Below are 23,374 nucleotides of genomic sequence, written 5' to 3'. Positions count from 1 at the left end.
GCACGAACAGCCTGGCCGAGCTGCCACGAAACGTCTGGCCTCGTGAGCTCTCGTATACTATTCTCTCCTTACGAAGCGCAGTAAGGTAAGACAAACGATGTGCCCCCATCGTGTTGTCTCTCTGGACCTCCAGACCTGATGCCACGTGGTGCACAAATGTGCCACAGACCTGACGGGTATGGAAGTTGCCCCGCAGTGACAACTGACTTGCCAAGTGATGCCATCCGTTGGCCAATTGAGTGGCTCTTCTGCATGCCATCTGGTGGTGTGCCATTGACCCTGTTGGGTTCATCTACCACACTGCTCCGAAAAGCACCCTGGTGCCAGCACCTTATTGGTGATGTACTATTTAGCCCAAAGCTGGAACCCAGGCAGGTGCTACCACTCTGGGTCAGAGTGGACCTGGGAGCAATGGTGATTTAAGGATTAACTCCACTTTCCCCAAGACTCAAGTCCTCCTGGACTTGAGACTCCCCACCAGTTGCAGTTTAAAGTCATACCTAAGACTAAGGTGGGGGTTAGGTGCCTTGCTCAAGGTCCAGGGAATTGAACCAGTGACCTTTTGGTCCCAGAACTGCTTTTCTAACCACCATGGCTTCCCCAGAGACCAGACCAAGGCTTTGAGGTGTTGAGATCAAGTCAAGAGGACCTGATCAGTGTGTCTAAAGGGGGTACATCCTAACAGTGTCATACAGTGCACATAAATTAATTTATTTTTATCATTCATAGTGTGGCTTAGAAAAGCATTGAAGCTGGAAATGTCATTTGTCACCTGTGTATTGCTACTAATTGAAGAGCAACCGCACAAAAAGTATAACCTGAACTCGATATCTCTGTCAGACATGGAGAGAGATGAAGTAACAAGAGACACGATTCTCTGAACCCCCAGTGTGGTTGGTAACACATGCCAGAGGGGCCGACTTCATCTGGAGAACAGATAATGGAGGTATGCGTCCAAGAGCAAGGTACTCGTATATTAAATTAAATACATTGGGTCAATTTTTTTGAAGACCGCCTTCTTCTCACGCTTGTGTTCTCAGATTTGCCAAAATTTCCATCAAGAATCATTGCACAAAGTCCAAAAGCACACCAAGAGGAGTCCATTTTGTTTATCGTATCAGGAGATACTGTATGTCTTGATGAAGAGGAGATACTGTTACCATTGCGACGTTCCAGCACATTGTATCATGTGTTGGTCAACGATTACATCCTTTTTCTCATATATTTAACTATTAAATGACATTTATACTTTTTATGCATTTATAGTTTAGCAATGCTTAGCGTCCATGAGGCAGGCTTGTTTCCTGTCAATCATTGCTTACATTGGTGGATTCTACAGCACTGTGACTCCAAGTCAGGAGATGTGAAAGCCGATTTTGAAATCATTGTGTCTGACAAAAACAAATGGATATAATACCAGAGCCAATGAAAGACAGTCTAATAATAAGTTGTCAGTTCTAGAAACTCGAGATGGGAAACAGACGAGTCAGGAGCATTAATTATTCATCATTAAACACAATGCAGAGGCTTATCGAAGGACTTTCAGTAGGGCATGAGGGTAAGGAGAAAGGAGCACAGATGTCAAGTGTGTGTGTCCATATGGGAGTGTGATTATCAGGGCTAAAAATTAACTTCAGTCACCACTCGGGCCAGTATCCCTGAATTCTTCGTGGCCCAGGCCAAAATAAAGTGACCTCTAGTCCAACACAAAAAATGTTAAAACCATTTTTATTTGAATAACACTCCACGGTGTTTAACGTATGCCCCAGAAATGGATTAATCAACAACATGAATTCTATATAACTGTTTAGATGCTGTACATTATTCAAACATTACACTACATTACAGTAATTTAGCTGACATTTTTATCAAAACTAACAATAAGTGCAGGTAGCCAAGAGAATCCAAGAGCGACCAGCGCTGAAGTAGTAGTGTAAACAAATACCATGCAATATCTGGAATGATTGAGGTAGTTAAGAAGTCGTTGAAGCTCGGACAAATGCGTAGACAAGGGATTATTTCAGTACGGTATGTTTGTTTCCGGGGCGGCACGGTGGTGTAGTGGTTAGCGCTGTCGCCTCACAGCAAGAAGGTCCGGAGTGGAGTGTGTGGAGTGTGCATGTTCTCCCCGTGTCCGCGTGGGTTTCCTCCGGGTGCTCCGGTTTCCCCCACAGTCCAAAGACATGCAGGTTAGGTTAACTGGTGACTCTAAATTGACCGTATGTGTGAATGTGAGTGTGAATGGTTGTCTGTGTCTATGTGTCAGCCCTGTGATGACCTGGCGACTTGTCCAGGGTGTACCCCGCCTTTCGCCCGTAGTCAGCTGGGATAGGCTCCAGCTTGCCTGCGACCCTGTAGAACAGGATAAAGCGGCTAGAGATGATATGAGATGTTTGTTTTAGGGGCGGCACGGTGGTGTAGTGGTTAGCGCTGTCGCCTCACAGCAAGAAGGTCCGGGTTCGAGCCCCGTGGTTGGCGAGGGCCTTTCTGTGTGGAGTTTGCATGTTCTCCCCGTGTCCACGTGGGTTTCCTCTGGGTGGTCCAGTTTCCCCCACAGTCCAAAGACATGCAGGTTAGGTTAACTGGTGACTCTAAATTGACCGTATGTGTGAATGTGAGTGTGAATGGTTGTCTGTGTCTATGTGTCAGCCCTGTGATGACCTGGCGACTTGTCCAGGGTGTACCCCGCCTTTCGCTGGGATAGGCTCCAGCTGGGATAGGCTCCAGCTTGCCTGCGACCCTGTAGAACAGGATAAAGCGGCTAGAGATAATGAGGTGAGATGAGATGGTTAGCCTATGCTTCTCTACTAGCTTTTGCTTCTTGAGCCTATGAGGTCTATTAGACTAGATCTAGAAGAAGAAACAACCTTTTATTCATCACATGCACACTTCAAGCACAGTGAGATTCATCCTCTGCATTTAACCCATCTGAAGCAGTGAACACACCAAGAGCAGTGGGCAGCCATACTACAGTGCCCAGGGAGCAGTCAGGGGTTCGGTACCTTGCTCAAGGGCACTTCAGCCCAAGGCCACCCCACGTTAACCTAACTGCATATCTTTGAACTGTGGGGGAAACCGGAGCACCTGGAGGAAACCCACGCAGACATGGGGAGAACATGCAAACTCCACACAGAAAGGTCCCCGCTGGTAGCGGGTCTCTAACCCAGAACCTTCTTGCTGCGAGGTGACCGTGCTAACCACTACACCACCGTGCCGCAAGGTGCTTATGGTTATGGTATTTGGCAGATGCTTTTGTCCAAAGCTACTTACAATCTATAAACACTACATTATTAGTAAACCAATACAATAATTCACTTGCTCTTCTCTGACATAGCCTCCCTTCCAGACAAGAGCTACTGCAGGATTTCCCTTTTTTTTTTGCTCTGGCTAGGCTCAACCTCAGCCTTTAAGCAAACAAACTTGCCCTGTCTTTTACACACAATTTTGCCAATTTTATTACTGTGTAGGTAATTGTATGTACGCCTCCATGCTTTTGTAGTTCCTTAGCTCCTCGCCATCAACGCCCTCACTAGAAATAAAATAATTGGCAACGTCAACGTAGCTGATGTCGGGACACAACTTCATGTCATCTATCCGTTCCATGAGGTTAGCCGGATGGGGCGCTTTTGATCATATCACCAGAGCATGCCAGAAAATCGGATCTGTGTAACCATCTTTTAGTCATCTTTGATCTTAACTACATAGCAGTTAGCATTAGCTACAAAGGTCAACACAGTGGAGTGGAAGAAAGATCCCGGTTTCCGCTATGACGCAGTCATGAATCATGGGAGAGGTCAGAGTTCGGGAAAGTTGTGTACTGTGCCCGAAATCACTCACTACTCCCTACTCACTATCTAGGGAATTCTATTTAAAAGACTATATAGCGAGCTCATTGGTAAACTGAGAAGAAGAAAAAAACCCCGCTTTCGGACACTACTCCGCCGCACCGTTATTTACATCATTACTGTCGCACAATTAAAACATGCCAGATCAGTCAGCTAGTGGGTTTTCAAAATAATAAATACATGCATGTAATGTACTTTTGTCTCGTTATCTCTAGCTGCTTTATCCTGTTCTACAGGGTCGCAGGCAAGCTGGAGCCTATCCCAGCTGACTACGGGCGAGAGGCGGGGTACACCCTGGACAAGTCGCCAGGTCATCACAGGGCTGACACATAGACACAGACAACCATTCACACTCACATTCACACCTACGGTCAATTTAGAGTCACCAGTTAACCTAACCTGCATGTCTTTGGACTGTGGGGGAAACCGGAACACCCGGAGGAAACCCACGCGGACACGGGGAGAACATGCAAACTCCGCACAGAAAGGCCCTCACCGGCCACGGGGCTCGAACCCGGACCTTCTTGCTGTGAGGCAACAGCGCTAACCACTACACCACCGTGCCGCCCATACTGAGCGTATTTCCCACATTAATAAATACAAAGTACTTTGTGTCTGCTGCATCTTTCAGTTCTTTTAAAGGTCCCATGGCATGAAATTTTCACTTTCTGAGGTTTTTTAACGTTAAAATGAGTTCCTCTGACCTTCTTAAGTCACCCCAGTGGCTAGAAATTTCATAATGTGTAAACCAAACTATGCCCAACATTTGAGAATGGCGCGTCAAAACGGCGCGTTGATAAGCTCTTCCCTTTACTACGTCAGCAAGGGCGATGATCCCCACGCCCCCCCCTCTGGATTCCCACCCACTGTATGGATTGCCCCGCCCAGTTGTAGTGAGGAGACCATAGAGGACACAACAACATGGCATCACCTAAGCGAGCGAAACATGGAAATTGCGCTGTACATGGATGTGACAACACAGAAAAGAGTCTGTTTTTACTGCCGACGGGAGAGCCCCTGAAGATGCAGTGGCTTAATTTTATTTACTTCAATAATACGCCGTCGAGTCTACCTAAGACGGTGTATGTTTGTCGGAAGCATTTTCCTGAGGAATGTTTCCACAACTTGGGACAGTACAGGGCAGGTTTTGCACATCAACTGTCACTGAAGCCTGGGTCCGTATCAAGCATCCCTGCCGCATCAGCAACAAACACCGAACAAGTAAGTGTATAACTGGTCGTTTTGCCGTGTTTTAAAATCGGTGCATTAGCCTAGCAATGGCTACATTAGCTGTGCAGCTAACCGCTTCCTGCAGTTAGCCAGGTAATCTGCGCTACAAAACTAAAGAGCATGCAGCATGCTCTGTTAAACTGAGTTTAGTCTGGAAATTGACTGTAACTTATGAGTTTATGTTTGACTATTGCTCCGCAATGCATGTCTTCTGTTGGATAAGCGATATGTTGCTGTAGTTGCTGCTTCTATCCTCTTTGGTTATGGAGTGCGTGTTCAAGCCTAGGGTATTATACGTTCGTAAACTACCACTCCGAACACACTCACTCTCTGTGTCACGTTGAGTTTATGAAAGGAGTCCGAGGGAGAACGGGGTTTTGTCTTAGCAGCGTGGCTACAGGCGCTGATAGCAGCGAGTATGTGCGCACGCGCAGCTTGGTCAAGCCCCTCCCCCTCCCCCCATGGCCCGCCCCCACCCTCTACCCTTCCCCGCCTCCTGCTTCTCATTAGCAAAACGACGCACTGGGAAAAGCGCTGAAATGGGGCTTTCTCCCAGAAGGCTATATCTACGTGCCGAGGGTTCATTTCGAGAAAGGCTGCGGATATAACATCCGGAAGCCTCCACGAGCCCGTTTAAAGCATCAGCAAACCACCATGCCATGGGTCCTTTAAAGCAAGGCTGAATACTTTCTTCTTTGCTGCTGCCTTTTATTAAATCAAATTTGAGGCTTTTGATTAATTCCTCGCTCTGCACTGTAACTTTTATTCTTGTATTTTATGTCTTATTCTATTTTAGCTTTTTTTCCTATTCTCTTACTATTTTTAATTGTACTTGAATGTCCGTTTATAATCGGTTTCTTCCTCCGTCCATTCACCCAACACACTTTTTTTTTTTTTGAGCGCGACCGCAATGCATAATGGTGTATATTGCTTGGTTAGTGACCATCGGTTGTACATTACTTTTCACAATACATTGTGGGATACTTTGAGTGCACTATATAGGGTGTAACAATTCTCACTATACATTTGGACAGTACTTAAAAATAGCGGCCTCACTATATAGTGAGGAGTGAGTGATTTCGGACACAGCAGTGGATATCATGGAGCGATCTGAAAACTCATGAATGGCTTTGAATTTTGCACTTTCGAACTAAACTTTTACTAAGAAGAAGAAGGCTTTATTTGTCACATGCACACTTTAAGCACAGTGAAATTCATCCTCTGCATTTACAACCCCGATTCCAAAAAAGTTGGGACAAAGTACAAATTGTAAATAAAAACGGAATGCAATGATGTGGAAGTTTCAAAATTCCATATTTTATTCAGAATAGAACATAGATGACATATCAAATGTTTAAACTGAGAAAATGTATCATTTAAAGAGAAAAATTAGGTGATTTTAAATTTCATGACAACAACACATCTCAAAAAAAGTTGGGACAAGGCCATGTTTCCCACTGTGAGACATCCCCTTTTCTCTTTACAACAGTCTGTAAATGTCTGGGGACTGAGGAGACAAGTTGCTCAAGTTTAGGGATAGGAATGTTAACCCATTCTTGCCTAATGTAGGATTCTAGTTGCTCAACTGTCTTAGGTCTTTTTTGTCGTATCTTCCGTTTTATGATGCACCAAATGTTTTCTATGGGTGAAAGATCTGGACTGCAGGCTGGCCAGTTCAGTACCCGGACCCTTCTTCTACGCAGCCGTGATACTGTAATTGATGCAGTATGTGGTTTGGCATTGTCATGTTGGAAAATGCAAGGTCTTCCCTGAAAGAGACATCGTCTGGATGGGAGCATATGTTGCTCTAGAACCTGGATATACCTTTCAGCATTGATGGTGTCTTTCCAGATGTGTAAGCTGCCCATGTCACATGCACTAATGCAACCCCATACCATCAGAGATGCAGGCTTCTGAACTGAGCGCCGATAACTTGGATCATCCTTCTCCTCTTTAGTCCGAATGACACGGCGTCCCTGATTTCCATAAAGAACTTCAAATTTTGATTCGTCTGACCACAGAACAGTTTTCCACTTTGCCACAGTCCATTTTAAATGAGCCTTGGCCCAGAGAAGACGTCTGCGCTTCTGGATCATGTTTAGATACGGCTTCTTCTTTGAACTATAGAGTTTTAGCTGGCAACGGCGGATGGCACGGTGAATTGTGTTCACAGATAATGTTCTCTGGAAATATTCCTGAGCCCATTTTGTGATTTCCAATACAGAAGCATGGCTGTATGTGATGCAGTGCCGTCTAAGGGCCCGAAGATCACGGGCACCCGGTATGGTTTTCCGGCCTTGACCCTTACGCACAGAGATTCTTCCAGATTCTCTGAATCTTTTGATGATATTATGCACTGTAGATGATATGTTCAAACTCTTTGCAATTTTACACTGTCGAACTCCTTTCTGATATTGCTCCACTATTTGTCGGTGCAGAATTAGGGGGATTGGTGATCCTCTTCCCATCTTTACTTCTGAGAGCCGCTGCCACTCCAAGATGCTCTTTTTATACCCAGTCATGTTAATGACCTATTGCCAATTGACCTAATGAGTTGCAATTTGGTCCTCCAGCTGTTCCTTTTTTGTGCCTTTAACTTTTCCAGCCTCTTATTGCTCCTGTCCCAACTTTTTTGAGATGTGTTGCTGTCATAAAATTTCAAATGAGCCAACATTTGGCATGAAATTTCAAAATGTCTCACTTTCGACATTTGATACGGTATGTTGTCTATGTTCTATTGTGAATACAATATCAGATTTTGAGATTTGTAAATTATTGCATTCTGTTTTTAACAACAATTTGCACTTTGTCCCAACTTTTTTGGAATCGGGGTTGTAAGCCATCTGAAGCAGTGAACACGCACGCACACACCCAGAGCAGTGGGCAGCCACACTACAGTGCCCAGGGAGCAGTCATGGGTCAGGTACCTTGCTCAAGGGCACTTCAGCCCAAGGCTGCCCTATGTTAACCTAACTGCATTTCTTTGGGCTGTGGGGGAAACCGGAGCACCCAGAGGAAACCCACGCAGGCACGGGGAGAACATGCAAACTCCACACAGAAAGGCACCCGCCGGCCACTGGGCTCAAACCCAGAACCTTCTTGCTGTGAGGCGACAGTGCCAACGACTACACCACCGTGCCGCCCACCATCAAACTTCAACTTTTAGTTGCCCTGGTCAGTTTTTAGTTGCCATTGGCGACTGTGCGACCACCAAGTTTCAACCCTGGATTTATGAAACCGATAGGATGTACTGTATATTGGAATGTACAAGTAGAATGTAAAACATTTCGAGTTGTACAGGTTGAAATGTTCTGTTCATAAGAACAGACATGAGATTATGAGTTTCTTGAGAGGCTATGAAATGCAAATCAGACCCTCAGGCCACATCTCCTTTCCATTTGTGACTTAATCCAACCAAAAAGGATTGTAACTTTGCAAACTATGGGATATTTTGTGTCATTTCCTGACTGGTGTACAAAGTGAGACCAAATCTTTAAGGCATATCCAGCACTCAACCCCCATCATGGAGCATTAGGTTTAGAATCTTCAAAGACGTAGAAAGAAAGAGAACAGGCTAGTTATAAAAGTCCATGCTTCTTACATCGAACCTCTTCTCATATCCTATTTATGGTACATTAACATATGACCACCCATAGCAGTTTGACTCAAGAAGACAGAGGCGTGCCAACTATGTTGGAATCGACAACCAGTCCATAAATGAAAATATCCAAAAAAATCAAACACTGTATTTTGGATATTATCATAGAGTTCTCCTTTTGGACAAACCCTGACTTAGTTTGCGTGACAAGTCAAAGCCCTGAGGTAACATTAGTTGGTCAGGTAATGCCAACATTCTTTCCATGACAATACATTTAGATAAAATGTGTTGTTTAACATGCATAGTTTTTAGGCTACATTATCTGAATTGACCATAGTATTGGAGTAATAAGCAACTCCTGCATTGAGGTGCGCTCCCGTAAGCACGAAGAAGCAAGCAAGAAGGTCCGGGTTCGAGCCCCGTGGCCGGCGAGGGCCTTTCTGTGTGGAGTTTGCATGTTCTCCCCGTGTCCGTGTGGGTTTCCTCCAGGTGCTCCGGTTTCCCCCACAGTCCAAAGACATGCAGGTTAGGTTAACTGGTGACTCTAAATTGACCGTAGGTGTGAATGTGAGTGTGAATGGTTGTCTGTGTCTATGTGTTGGCCCTGTGATGACCTGGCGACTTGTCCAGGGTGTACCCCGCCTTTCGCCCGTAGTCAGCTGGGATAGGCTCCAGCTTGCCTGCGACCCTGTAGAACAGGATAAAGTGGCTACAGATAATGAGATGAATGAGATGAGTTTAAGTAAAACAGTATAAATACCGTGTATCTCTCCATCTAGTTCAGGACATGTAACCACAATCATGGAGAAGACTGCTGACTTGACAGTTGTCCAGAAGACAATCATCAACACCCTCCACAAGGAGGGTAAGCCACATAAGGTCATTGCTGAAAAGGCTGGCTGGAAAAGGTGCACAAGCAACAGGGATGAGCGCAACCTTGAAAGGCCTGCCAAGAAAATTTGATTCAAGACCTTGGGAGAGCTTCACAAGGAGTGGACTGAGGCTGGTGTCAGTGCATCAAGAGCCCCCCCACACAGACATCTTCGCATTCCTAATACTGTATTAAGCCACTCCTGAACCAGAGACAACGTCAGAAGCGTCTTATCTGGGCTAAGGAGAGAAAGAACTTGACGGTTGCTCTGTGGTCCAAAGTCCGCTTTTCAGATGAAAGTAAATTTTGCATTTCATTTGGAAATCAAAGTCCTAGAGGCTGGAGGAAGAGTGGAGAGGCACAGAATCCAAGGTGTTTGAAGTGCAGGGTGAAGTTTCCGCAGCCTGTGATGATTTACATTGCCATGTCATCTGCTGGTGTTGGTCTACTGTGTTTTGTCAAGTTCCAAAGTCAACACAATGTCTATCAGGAGATTTTACAGCACTTCATGTTTCCATCTGCTGACGAGCTTTATGGAGATGCCAATTTCCTTTTCCAGCAGGACTTGGCACCTGTTCGCGGTGCCAAAACTACAACCAAATGGTTTGCTAACCATGATATTATTGTGCTTGATTGGCCAGACAACTGTCAAGAGGAAGATGAGAAACACCTGACCCAAAAATACAGATGAGCTGACGGCCGCTATCAAAGCACAGGCTGATCACCTCTATGCCATGCCCCAGTGATGCAGTAAATTTGTGGTAAAGGATCCCCAACCAAGTATTGAGTGTATAAATTAACATACTTTTCAGAAGTTGGACATTTCCAGGAAATAGTCTAATAATTTGAGATACTGGATTTCTGATTTTCATGAGCTATAAGCCATAGTCATCAAAATTAAAACAAAAAAGGCTTTAAATATTTCCCTTTACGTGTAATGAATATCGAATATATGAAAGTTTACCTTCCTGAATTGCATTATGAAAAAAAAAAACTTTTTCATGATATTCTAATTTTTTGATGTGTGTGTGTGTGTGTGTGTGTGTGTGTGTGTGTGTGTGTGTGTAAAATGGATCTTTAAAAATGCATAGCATTTAAGAGTATTAAGAGCATTTAGGGATATAGACCTCTGTTACACATTCATGGGGGGGGGGCAATATTTTTTAAACCAACACATCACTGCATGTTATGTAGATTTTATGTTGTCTGATGAGAACTCTACTCGTTTTCATTGTTTGTACAGTGTGTGTGTGTGAGAGAGAGATTCATTATAAAGTAATATTGTGTGCAGTATTACATAAAAAAAAAAACAAAATGGCTGCCTGTATTTTTTTTTTTTTGTATTTGCAGCCTGAGATATGAGCTCACACTGCCAGTTGGATGATATTCATCAAAATATTCACACTCCAGCTGGTTTCTTCCACGCGTTTGACATTTCAGGCAAGAGACTGTTGTTGAGTCACTGTATGATATGATACACACACACACTGATGTCAGGTGGTGAACAGAGAATCACATTCAGGAAGATGAGAGTGCTGTCAGTGGACGTCTGGGTTTTTATTTTGTTCTTTGTGAAAGGGCTTGTCTCGTTTAACACGACATTTTGTGACATGATGTATGCACTTTTTTTGAACAGTATACTGTGTGTGTGTGAGTGAGAGAGAGAGGAACTGTATTCAATCCAACGTTGTCTTTATTTCTTCAGTGATATGAGAATAACCTGAAAAACAAAAGTGAACACTATGTAAACAGGTCCTACAGACGGCTATCAGGTTTCTCAAGCATGATTTAAGATGCTCTTGAAGAACGTATCATCTAAATAACTTCCAACTTTCTTCTATCAGTCACTGAAGGTTGGAAAGGGTCTCTTAGTGAAGAATACATCACTTCGGGATGTGCTGTGATAGGAAAATAATCAGGAAAACTTCCTGACACTGGAGACTCCTTCCATAAATGTGAAATAAATATCTGTTTTCAGAAAACTTCACCATATCAGTGTCTTTGTGAAAGAACAACACTTGTAATCTGCCTATCGTTCACCTGAGAACTGTGGAACGTTCACAGTGCAAGTCCCTGTAAATGAGCCGTTACCATGGAGACGGTATCACTACTGTCCCAGCTGCTGGTTTAGAAAATTAACCAACACCTTCCAACCAGTCAGATTCTACAATTTAACAGACAGTCCAGGACACTGGCAAGGAAATCAGTGTCAACTGTGTGTAAGGCCACAGATCAGTATACTAGCGCCATCTGGTGTTCACACTGAATTACACCATTTACATCCTGAGAGAGAGAGAGAGAGAGAGAGAGAGAGCGAGCGAGCTGTGGAAAAAAATATTACCAGAGAGAGAGAGAAAGCCCTATGGAAAAAAATAGACTAGATAGATAGATAGATAGATAGATAGATAGATACCTATGGAAAAAATAAATGACCACTTAGAGAGAGAGAGAGATGGAAAAAATAAATGACTAGATAGATAGATAGATAGATAGATAGATAGATAGATCCCTATGGAAAAATAAATGACAACGTTTATAGATAGAGAGAGATGGAAAAAATAAATGACCACATAGATAGATAGATAGATAGATAGATAGATAGATAGATAGATAGATAGAGAAAGCCCTATGGAAAAAATAATTGACTAGATAGATAGATAGATAGATAGATAGATAGATACCTATGGAAAAATAAATGACAACGTTTATAGATAGAGAGAGATGGAAAAAATAAATGACCACTTAGATAGATAGAGAGAAAGCCCTATGGAAAAAATAATTAGATAGATAGATAGATCCCTATGGAAAAATAAATGACAACATTTATAGATAGAGAGAGCTGGAAAAAATAAATGACCACATAGATAGATAGATAGATAGATAGATAGATAGATAGATAGCATGAGCCCTATGGAAAAAATAAATGACCCCTTTTATTAAGAGAGAGAGCTATGGAAAATATAAATGACCAGATAGATAGATAGATAGATAGATAGATAGATAGCATGAGCCCTATGGAAAAAATAAATGACCCCTTTTATTAAGAGAGAGAGAGAGCGAGCTATGGAAAAAATAAATGACCAGATAGATAGATAGATAGATAGATAGCATGAGCCCTATGGAAAAAATAAATGACCCCTTTTATTAAGAGAGAGAGAGAGCTATGGAAAATATAAATGACTAGATAGATAGATAGATAGATAGATAGATAGATAGATAGATAGATAGATAGATAGATCCCTATGGAAAAATAAATGACAACATTTATAGATAGAGAGAGATGGAAAAAATAAATGACCACATAGATAGATAGATAGATAGATAGATAGATAGATAGATAGATAGATAGATAGCATGAGCCCTATGGAAAAAATAAATGACCCCTTTTATTAATAGAGAGAGAGAGCTATGGAAAAAATAAATGACCACATAGATAGATAGATAGATAGATAGATAGATAGATAGATAGATAGATAGATAGATAGATAGATAGATCCCTATGGAAAAAATAATTGACTAGATAGATAGATAGATAGATAGATAGATAGATAGATAGATAGATAGATAGATAGATCCCTATGGAAAAAATAAATGACCACGTTTATAGATAGAGAGATGGAAAAAATAAATGACCACTTATATATATATATATATATATATATATATAGAGAGAGAGAGAGAGAGAGAGAGAGAGCCCTATGGAAAAATAATTAGATAGATAGATAGATAGATAGATAGATAGATAGATAGATAGATCTATGAAAACAATAAATGACCACTTTTATACGGTAGATATTGAGCAAGAAAGATGGATAGATAGATTGAGAGAGAGAGAGAGAGAGAGAGAGAGTGGGTTCCCCCTGACTCCCTGTACGGTAGTGAGTGTATTGGAGGTGAGCAGTGAATGTGTGCTCTTCACTCTGCTGCAGGGGAGAATCAGGACTCTGTGGTGTTCAGGGAGAAGCTTAGAATCAGGACTCAGAGGCCCAGACATCATCTGTCCCAACGGCTCTGTGTGTGTGTGTGTTTTTCTATATGCAACTCACAAGTTCATGACCTTAACTGCTCTATGAGTTGTAGTAGTAGCAGCTGTTGTTGTGGTTTTGAGACTCTGATTAGTCTGAAGGTCTAATTCAGTCCTCCGTTACTGTGAGCTCCAGCTCACACCTCTTTCTTGCATCTGCCACTTCAGAAAGATAAACGTTGTCAGGTTTATTTTTACTGGTGTAACTTCACCTTCATGTTCTGTTCACTCTCGTGAGGAAGAAGAAGCCTTTATTTGTCACACGTACACTCAAGTACAGACTTCAGCCCAAGTTAACCTACATGTCTTTGGAGGAAACCCACGCAGACACAGGGAGAACATGCAAACTCCACACAGAAAGGCCCCCATCGACCACTGGGCTCGAACCCATAACCTTCTTGCTGTGAGGTGACAGTGCTAACCACTACACCACTGTGTACTTACAGAAAACATCACCACAATAATAAGCTTTGTCTTTCAGTGCCTTTCACTTTCTCCTGTGTTTTGAATTCTGCCTTATAGTTTTGTCAACAAAAATCATCACCAGCGGTGCACAGATCCTGAGTCATTAAGCTGCGTGTTGAATTTTTGATCAGAAGAATCACCGAGCTGTGCTGAACTGTATCCCTGTGGAATTAAGATTAATATCTGAGTGATACTTCTGTAAGGTGGTGTAGTGGTTAGCACGGTCTCCTCACAGCAAGAAGGTTCTGGGTTCGAGGCCAGCGAGGGCCTTTCTGTGTGGAGTTTGCATGTTCTCCCCGTGTCTGCATGGGGGTGCTCCGGTTTCCCCCCACAGTTCAAAGACATGCGGTTAGGTTAATATGGGACGGCCTTGGGCTGAGGTGCCCTTGAGCGAGGCACCGAACTCCCGATTACTCCCCGGGCGCTGTTAGCATGGCTGCCCACTGCTCTGGGGGGGGGCTGCTCATTGCTCACGTGTGTGTGCATGTGTGTGTTCACTGTTTCAGATGGGTTAAATGCAGAGAGGAAATTTCACAAGTGTGTGATAAATAAAGTTGTACTTTCTTTCTTTCTTTCTTCTTTTAACGATACACAATTCATTTCAGTGGAGTTGAAAAAATGTAGTGTGCAGACTTCACCACTAGAGGGCAGAGCAATACAGATAACACAAGAAGCGCTGCATATGCGCTCCGCTCCAAACGCGCTCTCTTCAAATGAAACCTGGAACAATATTATTTAGATTAAATAAACATGATTTGAATATGAAATTAAAGCAGATTGCTAATAATATTTTCTGAATGACAAAATACAGCACAAACGGCTGCATTTTAATAGATTTTACTTTTTTTCTGAAATCATGAGATGGAAAGTTTTTAATTCAATGACAGTAATTTTTCCATAAGGTACTTTAAAAAAATGTTTTTAAGTCTTTGAATCTGGAATTATTTTAAAAATGTTTTACATGACTACAGGAACTTAAATGGGAAATAGTTAATGAATGAAACCTTTTTTTTTTTTTACAGAACTCAGTAAAATATAACTAGAATTGGGTGATATTACTGTAACTACTGCTACTACTACTTATAATAATAATAATAATAATACACTACTACTTCTACTACTATTATTAGTTATAATAATAATAATAATAATAATAATAAAAACTACTACTTCTACTATTACTTATAATAATAATACACTACTACTGCTATTACTTATAATAATAATAATAATAATAATAAACACTACTACTTCTACTGCTACTATTACTACTACTACTAATAATAATAATAATAATAATAATAATAATACACAACTACTACTATTACTTATAATAATAATAATAATAATAATAATAATAAAAGACTACTACTTCTACTACTATTATTACTTAATAATAATAATAATAATAATAATAATAAAAACACTACTACTTCTACTGCTACTATTACTACTACTACTACTACTAATAATAATAATAATAAAACACTACTACTTCTACTATTACTTATAATAATAATAATACACTATTACTACTATTACTTATAATAATAATAATAATAATAATAATAAAAAACACTACTACTACTACTACTACTACTAATAATAATAATAATAATAAAACACTTCTACTACTACTATTACTTATAATAATAAAACACTATTACTTCTACTACCATAATAATAATAATAATTATTATTATTATTATTTAGTATTTTAGTATAATACAGTATTTAATCTACTTTTTATGGTTGTTGTTCAATATTACACTTCATTAAATAACACAATAAATAAAGAGAGATCGAGATATATATATATGTGTGTGTGTGTGTGTGTGTGTTTTATGTTATTATTATTATTATTATTATTAATTTAAACAAGTTTATTTCCCTGGTCTGTCTAGCACTTCCTGGTTGTGAGGGGGCGGAGCGCTCGCGAGTTTACGTCTACGTTCAAGGAGGAGCATAAACCTGCGTCGCTATAGTAACCAGGAAGGTAACGTAAACGCATCCGAGGTGTCGTGACTCGTAAGCCCGAAGCCGAAGCGGACGGAGGAGTCGGAGCTTTTCCCCCCGTGGAGCTCTTGAGTAAAACAAAAGAAACAAGAGAAAGGAGTCGGAGTTTAAGTTCGGGAGACGGGAATGTTTTTACTCGGTCTGAAGAATAAAAGAGGATTTTCCGTGTGAGACGCGAGAGCCGGAAATAAAGTGCGGCATGAAGCGCAGTGAAGCTGGACTGAGGGAATGAGAGAGAGAGAGAGAGAGCAGGAGCTGGAGGAGTCGATGAATCGGTTACAGAGTCGTTTGGTGTGTATGTTGGATTTACTTCACTTTAATATCAGTTTATTATCGTGTATTTAGAAATATAAAAACACGAATTAAAGTAGTGTAGGTGTGGCTATTTGCCTGAGTGTGAGAACTCTTTAATAGCGCAGTTTAGTGTGAGTTTAGTGTGAGGGGACTAACGGCAGTTAGCTCGGGTGCTAATGAGCCGCTGCTGTGGCCAGAGGACTCAACGCCAATTATTTAGTCATAAAAATACTTTTTTTCCCCCTCACTATCATCATTATTACTATTACATAATTTCTACTTTAACTGGCCAATAATTAGCTGTTTTCTGAAAACGACCAATTGAACCTCTTTTATAGAGAACATTTTCCTATACTTTTTCAGTTATTTCAATATTTAAGCATAATAATAACTGCAATTATAGTATTCATGAGTAAAATAACGCAAAAAAAAAAAAATCCTGTCACGTCAAGCTGAACGGAAATGTAGTTTTATATTTATTAGAGAACAAAATTCCTGTCTTGAGCATTTGAACTCGACTCGACTCCTTAGAACCGAGTCCACAGTTTTTCCTCCAAAGTGTGTGGCTTTTTTTTTTAATTTCTCTCTCTCTGGTGCAAAATGAAATTGTCTAAATTGTGACGTTAAATGCAGCATAAACATGATTTCTCGTCACAGGACAAGTTATCCAGTACGAATCTTAAAATTATGAGCTTAGAATTTGAGTTGAGTGAATCGAGTCATTTGAGTCACTGAATCGTTTAGTTGAATTTTGTTTGTTTGTTCAGGTTTAATCCTGTATGCTGCTCTGAAATCACAATTTTTTTTTCTTTCCCCTTAGTAAATGTCAGTAGTTTGCTCTGGAAAAACTTCACAAGGAACAGAAACACATCATACAATGCAGGGGGGGGGAAAAAAAGTCCCTCTTACGTTAACTAGTTAGTTGTCTAATCTGTTTACTAATATAATTAATCTAAATAAATTAACCTGAGAGTCTTCTGTTAGAGATGGAATATATGTGCTTTAAGGGTTGTTTTACGATCAGGGTACGCAAGCTAAAAATCACATTTAACACTTATTATCTTCAATATCAAAAGGCTTGACTAAATAAACTTAGTTGTTTATTTGGTGATGACGTTATTTTTGGTGAATGTATGTCATATTTAGCAAAATTACTCGTGTCATTTAGAAAAAGTGCTTTTTTTTGACCACCGGTAGCTCCAAAAGGGATGCACTTAAATCATTCTTTATACCATAAAACAAATATTTGGTTCCATATCATTGGAAACGTAGTTAAGTTTTAATGTTGAATGCCAGTAATTTTTTTTTATCAAATTAGTATGTAATTGTGTCAAAAAAATGTCCTCTCCGAGACAGCTAATTTTTCAATATAAAATAACATGCATCTAAAATGATTATTTTCATCCTAAAATGTGGTCAAGATATTGGGACATAAATATTAGAGACAACTAACACAAAGCTTACAGCCTTATATTTAAAAGCACTATGGAAGTAGTCAGGGGCTTCAAAGTTTGGGAGAATAGCAGGGTACAAATAATTTACAGCAGGGTGCAAAATGGTAAAATGTCTGCCAGCGGCAGACATAATGCACACAAAGCGTGCAGGGATGGATGGAGATATATATGAGTGATTCCATGCTTATGGGTACTGAAATGAGGACATGAACTTTATTTTTAAAAATTCACCTAAAACCATTTCTTTTTTTTACCATCAGGTCACAAAACATGTAATCTTTAATGAATGATATGTTAAAAGAAAACTTTAATTTTCTGAGATGTAATAAAAACATATTTATATGCCAAAGTCAGAACGTAACAGAAGTGTTGTGGACATATATATTCTCAGTTTTAACAATGTAGAATTACTTTTTGAAACATAGGAAGGTGATGTTTTAGCAAATATAATTAATAAACATGTGTAGTAGAATAAACATACACATTCTTTCAATAAGATTAACATGGTATATAGCTAGATTGTAATTAATTTGTAACAGACGCGAGATGGACAATCGTAACAGAAGTAATGGAACAGACATCATTTTGGAACTCATAGGCTTGACTTTGGCATATAAATATGTTTTTATTACATCTCAAATTCAAGTTACCTTTTAACATATCATTCATTAAAGATTACATGTTTTGTGACCTGATGGTAAAAAAAGAAATGGTTTTAGGTGAATAAGTTCATGTCCCCATTTCAGTACCCATAAGCGTGGAATCACTCATATATATATATATATATATTAGATATATGCAAGTACGAATTTTTCATGGGGCAGGATGGTTTGGAACAGGCCATCTAAAATTGGGATAACATTTACCCGGGACGGGTATTTGAGGCGGGTCGTCTAGCTTAAGCTTGATTAGCGTTGTTACGCACGCCAGTGTTTCCCACAGAAATTTTGGAGACTATGGGGGCAGCCCATGGGGGGTTGTTTAAAATTGAGTGATATGTTAAATATTAAGTTATTACTGAAAAACTATTGATTAAAAAAACAAAGACACTGAGAAATGGTCCTATAAACAACGTTACCAATATAAAAGATTACCAGGACTACAAAAATGCAGAAAAATAGTCTTTACTTATCCAAATGCACCTGTTGGTTCAAAAGTTAAAGTGCAGAGAACCTCACAGCACAACATGAAGTTACCTTCAAATATAATATAAATGCCTCAGCTTTCATGTAAGAATAAAACACTATTAATACTAGTACTGTGTGCAGGCAGTCTCTCCTGAAGACTAAATTAAACAATAATTATAAAAAAATAAATGGCTCAGGCTTCATAGAAGAAAAAAAACAATTTGAACAGAATCTCACAGTATGATGCTGAAGCTGCCTAAACAATGGAAAATAAAATACCATTTTGGCAAAAATGTTGGCATCCATTAATTTCTTGTATTAAGTAAAATATGTTGCCAGATACTGCTGACGTTTTACAGCCCAAAATATGTTCAAAACCCGCCAAAATGCACTTAAAACCGCCCAAATTGGGCGGGAAAACGCGCAATCTGGCAACACAGGCGGCAGTAATGGCTGCACTCATGTCGAGGATATAAGCAAAGTTGACGCGGTAACAGACATGCATGACATAGTGGATGTAATTTACGTTCACAACTTTTTTTTTGCTGTCAGAAATATTTAATATTAAATTTTGTGACTCGACTGACAATAGCCGGCGGCATAACAAGCCATAGCCGGCGATTTGCCGCCGGTGACCGGCTACTTTTGAGACCGCTGAGTAGTGGATTCTGAATTGTCAAAAAAAAAAAAAAAAGTCCTCTCCGAGAATCACTTCATTTGTTTCTCCCAGCCCGGCTTAAAGCTTCACTTAATCTTGTTATAATACAAACTATTACACATGCCTATCTGTTCTTTAACTTGTCCTTCACTTAAAAACTGGTACAAGAACCAATTTGAAATTTGGACCCCTGTGACACAAACTTTGTACCCTGATTGTAAAACAACTCCTAACTCACTTTATCAGGAACAACTGGCTTTAAAAAAAAAAAAGCTAACATTTTTGTTCGAGGTTGAAATTGTTCCGGATAAACTTTCATTGTTGTTAAAGATCTTCTTCTTTTTTTTTTTTTTCCCAGATGTTAAACTAATTGAAATTTCTATAGCTCTGTAGAAATTAAGAAACTTTTATTTTTTTCCTCCAGAATGTCCTTTTCTACGATATGAAGGTTTTTTTTTTCTAAGGAATAAAAGCATATTTGTGGTGACATCAATATTCGTATTTCGAGTTGTCCTAGAAACCAATCAGAATTGAGTGCTTTCCAGCACAATAACGCCGAGTGTCTATTAACGGAGTTGATTTGTGGCATGAAATCATTTTCTTGTTGCTCCTCAGATTCAGGAGGTGGTGTTTATATTGATCAGAGTAAAGATGTCTCGGTCGGATTATAAAAGCTCAGTTCTGCTCTTTATCGTACAGGCCGAGTGAAGGCACAAAATGAGTCCGGTCGGTTTATTTAGAAATGAAAGACTTTTAAACATGTGAGCTAACTTTTTCTGTAATAATAAAGCTATTTATCTGTCTTTGATGGTGAGGAAGAAACCTTGAGAGGAACTGAGCACTTTTACAGTTCGTCAATGACACTGAGGTGAATCGTAGAGCCGCTGCGTGAACGTTAATAAAGCCGTGTTTGAGCAGCTGCACGCTTCCGGCAAACAGCAGTTAAAGCGTGGAGTGTGGGTTTGTTTGTTTTCCCCCTTCTTTGTCATGAAAGGATTTGACTTTGGATCATTCTCAAAGTGAAAAAGTACAGCAGGTAAAATTCTTCATTGTTTTTTGTTCATGATCCTTAAACTCCCACGCCATCTCTGGAAAAAGCTCGTCTTGAAGCGTAGACCTGGGCGTGGCGTGGCTCGGCATTCAAATGCTCACACTTGACTGACGTTTCTGCGTCCGGAGTTGTTTTTAAATGAACCTGAAAGGGGACAAGCTGCAAATGTTTCAAAAGTGGATTCAAAAAGGAGCTTGGTTTTTGGTCTGTCTGGATTTTTTTTTTTTCCCCCCAGATTTTTCCATTTTGTTTAAAAAAAAAAAAAAAAGCACTACTAATGTTTTGTGGTTTTACTGCATACTTATTGTTTTAATAAGCTGAGAATCAATTAATTTGTTTTTATTGATGTATTTTTGTGCTCAGAGGATAATTATCTGGCTGTGCTGCGCACGTCCCGATTTCAGACTTGTATTTCGTTATCAGTTAGTTGGTCTGTTATGAAGGATGCTGTAGTGCTGCGTCTCATCACAGTGCACAAGCTACAATTTTGATGTGTAAGAAATGGAGAAATTTACCACAAAGGAGGTTAAAAATATGTGGATTTTTTTCCCCCTTCCTGTTATGCTACTAATTCACCTTTTCATGTGCGTAATGTTTCCGTTTCTAATCGATTGTGAAACGTGTTGAAATGCGATTATACCTGCTCGAATCATTTTTATTAACCGATTTGTGTCCTAGCTTATCCGGTTTTCTCGCACCGTTGCGATTGTGTTCGTCAATAGGGCTGGGAATCGATCCAGATTTCCTGGATCGATTTGATTCCGATTCATAAGGTCACGATGCGATTCAATCCGATATCGATCTACTTAGATATTGCTGGATTGTCACTTTAAAGTAAAAACTGTCCCTATTGACAGGAACAGCCCCATATGTGTTTGTGCATGTAATTTAACACCAAATGCCTTCTCCAGTGCAGTTCGATTCGCCGCAGGTTTAGCTGAAACTGTCGGCGTGGTGCCTGGATAAGTGGTTGCGGAGATTGGTTGTATTGCCACTATATTTTACCTCTATGTGGCACAGTTTGCACACTGCTTTTGTTCTGTCGACTTCGTCTCTGTCCTCGTAACGTTTGAATCCAAAGTAATGCCATACATCAGCTTTCAGGCCAGGCGGTGATTTTAGGCTACGTTCACACTGCAGGCTGAAGTGACTCAAATCCGATCTTTTCGCCCATATGTGACCTGTATCCGATCTTTTATTGACAATATGAACGACACAGATCCGATTTTTTTCAAATCCGACCCAGGCCGTTTGGATATGTGGTCCTAATTCCGATCCCTATCCGCTCTTTTCATATGCGACTTCAGTCTGAACCGCCAGGTCGCATTCATCCGACTTACACGTCATCAACAAGCCACAAACGTCACTATTCTGCGCTGAAGTAGGCGGCGGGTCTCTCAAAAAAAGTTACAACAACATGGCGCATAATCACGGGCGCAGATAGAGGGTGGGACTCGTCCCACCCAGATTTAAATTCACCTCGTTCGGTCCCCCCATTTATAGGGAGGAAAAAACGTCTATGCTGTCTTTCTTTGTATAAGACAAACCTCACGGAAAAATCAAAAGACTAATTACCATTCGGTTTATTGAGGTGCACGGCAGTACATACATAGTTGCAACAACTCGCATAAAACAAAGACTGATATTCGGTTGGTTGAGCTGCGCAGACTGCACAGGTTGCGAGCTCGAGCTTGGTTGCTATGGTTACTAACAAGAAGTTTGACAGGCATATCGGGGTTGGGGTTGGTTTGCTGGCAGCTTTGTCCCCCCCAGTTTTTTGTCCCTCCCAGTTCAAAAAACGTATCTGCGCCCCTGCGCATGACATCAATGCGAGGGATGCTTCGGGCTGTGAAGGTTCTGAATCTTCTCAATGGAAGGACGCAGAGGTTAGGGAGCTGATTTCCATTTGGGGGGATGCAGCTATTCAAGCTAGATTGGATGGGTCATACCGCAACCGGGCGGTTTTACTTCCGTAAACACTGGCCATGCTCACTGCATGTGACGTCGTCGTATCCTGCAATGCGCATGCGGAACACTTTTAGGTCGCTTTTCGTTCATACTGAGGATCACATACAAGTCGCATATATTTGTTAATGTGAACGACCTCACAAAAAAATCGGATTTCACAAAAAAATCGGAATTGAGCATTAAGCCTTGCAGTGTGAACGTAGTGTTAGCTGTGCAGCTTCAGCCATCTCACATTCTTAAGTTTCGGTTTCGTTTGCCGGCACCCGCTTTTTATAGCGGTCCTTGCGCGGCCCAGAAAATAGTGCCTACAGCCACCTGGAAGAGATCGATCCACACATTTTTGAATCAATCTCGTATTTTTTGAACGTGAGTCGATATTGGATCGTGGATCGATCTTTTGAACCCAGCCCTATTCGTCAGTCTTTCGTTAAAACGTTCTCTCGTTTGTATGACGCTTCCTGAGACTGAACACGGTCTCGGAATGCAACACGTGTCAAGCGTGTTCGTTATACAGCGACCAGGGAAGCTATTTTTGAATCAGTTGAATATTAAGAATTGGTTGGTTTTTCTTGGCGTGTAGAATATATATATATATATATATATATATATATATATATATATATATATATATATATATATATATATATATATATTTTTTTTTATTTAATTACATTTTTTTATTTTTTTTATTTTATGTCTTAAATCAGGTCAGGATCCCCCCAAAAAAGTCGATTCGTTGATTTGAAGGCATTGGAAATTAAGAATCTTCGGAG

General features: G+C 40.3%; 1 protein-coding gene across 4 annotated transcripts in view; it reads left to right on the top strand.

The window, feature by feature from the left end:
* The window catches only part of dipk2aa (divergent protein kinase domain 2Aa), a 112,556-nt gene that overhangs the window by 8,564 nt on the left and 80,618 nt on the right, over positions 1 to 23,374 (top strand). For 2 of the 4 annotated variants that reach the window (XM_060921393.1, XM_060921385.1), the window contains exon 1: positions 16,064 to 16,340. The exons of the other annotated variants lie outside the window; for them this stretch is intronic. The gene's annotated coding sequence lies outside the window, so the exon portion shown is untranslated. Of the gene's footprint in view, positions 1 to 16,063; positions 16,341 to 23,374 lie in introns of those variants that run through there. 4 annotated transcript variants of the gene reach the window in all.

The sequence above is a fragment of the Neoarius graeffei genome, chromosome 1, assembly GCF_027579695.1.
Source record: "Neoarius graeffei isolate fNeoGra1 chromosome 1, fNeoGra1.pri, whole genome shotgun sequence".
Lineage (NCBI taxonomy): Eukaryota > Metazoa > Chordata > Actinopteri > Siluriformes > Ariidae > Neoarius > Neoarius graeffei.
This window is presented reverse-complemented; position numbering and strand designations above follow the sequence as displayed.